Consider the following 2,209-nt stretch of genomic DNA (forward strand, 5'->3'; position numbering starts at 1 on the left):
TATGTAGTTTTATTAGCACTTCTGTGTACTTGTGACTCAGAAATGTTCGTACACAAAGTGCCGTCCAACAGCTGACTGTTGACGTGTTGCTTCAGTGTTTAGTGTGAGTAAATACCGCACAATGCGTTTTTTAAATCAACCGGCGTATCAATAGCTAACCTGGCTAGTTGTAAACAAACAGCTGGCCGAACGAGGTTTTCCGACTTGTTAACTGGAACGCCGTCAACTCGGGTGTGACGTTATTCCCAACTCCGACCTCCGATTTCCGAGTTAAATGGAACGCAGCATTACAGTCAGTAGCCCGTTGTCCCCCCTGTTCTTCAACAATAGATACCGGAGTTGTGGGTGTGTGATGTTTGTTTTGGTTTGGGGCATCTGCATTACACCAGTGGAAAGGGAAGGGGCCCCGCTGAAGTGCTCGTCCTCTCGCACTTTCTGAAAATAGATCACTCTGATTTCTCTTCAGATTGTATAAATCTTTCGCCTTTTACTAAAGATTTCCGTGGAGAGGATCAATAAGAGTATTACTCAATTTTTTGATGCCCTGCTTCAGTGTGGGGCTTCCTTCTATGTTGAAAGAAAACCAGCCTTCAAAGTAGGGCGACATGGTTACTCCACTTGCAGGTTGCGTGTCACTGAACTGAATCCTTTCATTTTAATTAGATGACTCTGGTTTCTCTTCAGAACGTATAATTCTTTGCCTTTTACTAAATGTTTCCGTGGAGGGGATCAATAAGAGTATTACTCAATTTTTTTGATGCCCTGCTTCATTGTTGGGCTTCTTTGTATGTTGAAAGAAAACAGATTACTAGCCTTAAATATAGAGCAGTATGGTGACTCCAGCTTTCACTCATCACAGCTACTGCTACACTGTGATCTTCAAATAAGTCCATTTGATTAGGTCTAAAACCAGCTGCTTCTGTGATCTACTTTTAGAAGGACACAGTAAATTATTGTATGCTTTATCTTAAATCATGTATTTTTCTGCATGCTCAGCCTCTCAACATTTACCACTCAGTATTATTTCAAACAGTCCTATATGCAACACAAAATTAAATGGGCTCTAGGCTATATGTCAGTTAAACAAGGTTCACTGATTGTCGGTCCTTTACAGTGAGTAGCTCGTTGATGCCTACACCTTTTTTTTGATCCCGTTTGAATAGTTCTCTGAAATACACACATGAGGTTTGTCAATTTTAAATATAATTTTGCATGTGAAGAAAGTCGCAGGTTATCATAAAACACTGTAAGTGGGCTGACTCCATACTGACAATGTTTGTTTTCTTTAGTAACTCCAACATTACACCAGTGGTAGGCTACATGTCACCGCTGAAGTGATCGTCCTCTCATTTTAAGTAAACGTAGAGACGGAAGTTCTGTCTTTACAACAGAGCTACTGGCAATTCTTGAAAGGCGGTAAAGCGAAAGCCCATCTTGATATCATAAGTGAAATTCTAGCTGTATTATTTAGAATTACAAAGATTGGTAGCAGTATTATGTTCTGCTGCGTCCCTGGGCATGCTGGACTTGAAGGAAGTGAAGTAGCAGACTGTCTAGCAAAATCAAGCTTAAAGAAGTTAGAGACAGATATAAATATATCATTGGGAAGAGTGGAGAAAAAAATAGCAGAGTATTGAAGAGGAATGGCAAAAATTGTGGGAATTTGAGACGGGGAGGGGGAAACATTATTACTCATTGCAATCTCAGTTTAAAAAAGTCAGGCACTGTTATGGATCCGGAAGAGATTCTGTTAAAATCTGTAGGTTAAGACTCGGCATTGTGGGTTGAATCAGTCCTTATATGTTATTGGAAAGCATCCTACTGGGCTTTGTGAGTGTGGGAACTCTGAAACAGTGGAACATGTTTTGCTGAAATGTAACAAATATAATATAGAAAAGAGCCTTTTATTCAAGAGATTATCAGATTTGGGAGTTCTGTCATTCTCAGTCAAATCTATATTGGGTCAAAATGAGAACCACCACTTGATTGTCAAAGTAGTATTACAGTTCTTGCACGATACAGGTCTATATATAAAAATTTTGAAGCAATAACGTTTTCATTATAGCGACGTCCTGAGGAGGGCAGTAATAAGCCTAGAAGCGTCTAAACTGCCGTAAATTTATATGAAGAAGAAGAAATAAACTCAGCTCACTCTGGTTTCTCTTCAGAACGTATAATTCTTTGCCTTTTACTAAATGTTTCTGTGGAG

At 39.4% G+C, this 2,209-nt stretch overlaps 2 non-coding genes across 2 annotated transcripts; both read left to right on the top strand.

The window, feature by feature from the left end:
- Window positions 1–446: 446 nt before the first annotated feature.
- LOC123964330 lies at window positions 447–562 on the top strand. Its single transcript, XR_006823412.1, has one exon. It is a non-coding gene; the product is annotated as a U5 spliceosomal RNA (small nuclear RNA).
- A 102-nt stretch (window positions 563–664) lies between these two features.
- On the top strand, window positions 665–780 carry LOC123964332. Its single transcript, XR_006823413.1, has one exon. It is a non-coding gene; the product is annotated as a U5 spliceosomal RNA (small nuclear RNA).
- The last annotated feature ends 1,429 nt before the right edge of the window (window positions 781–2,209 follow it).

The sequence above is a fragment of the Micropterus dolomieu genome, unplaced genomic scaffold (assembly GCF_021292245.1).
Source record: "Micropterus dolomieu isolate WLL.071019.BEF.003 ecotype Adirondacks unplaced genomic scaffold, ASM2129224v1 contig_1779, whole genome shotgun sequence".
Lineage (NCBI taxonomy): Eukaryota > Metazoa > Chordata > Actinopteri > Centrarchiformes > Centrarchidae > Micropterus > Micropterus dolomieu.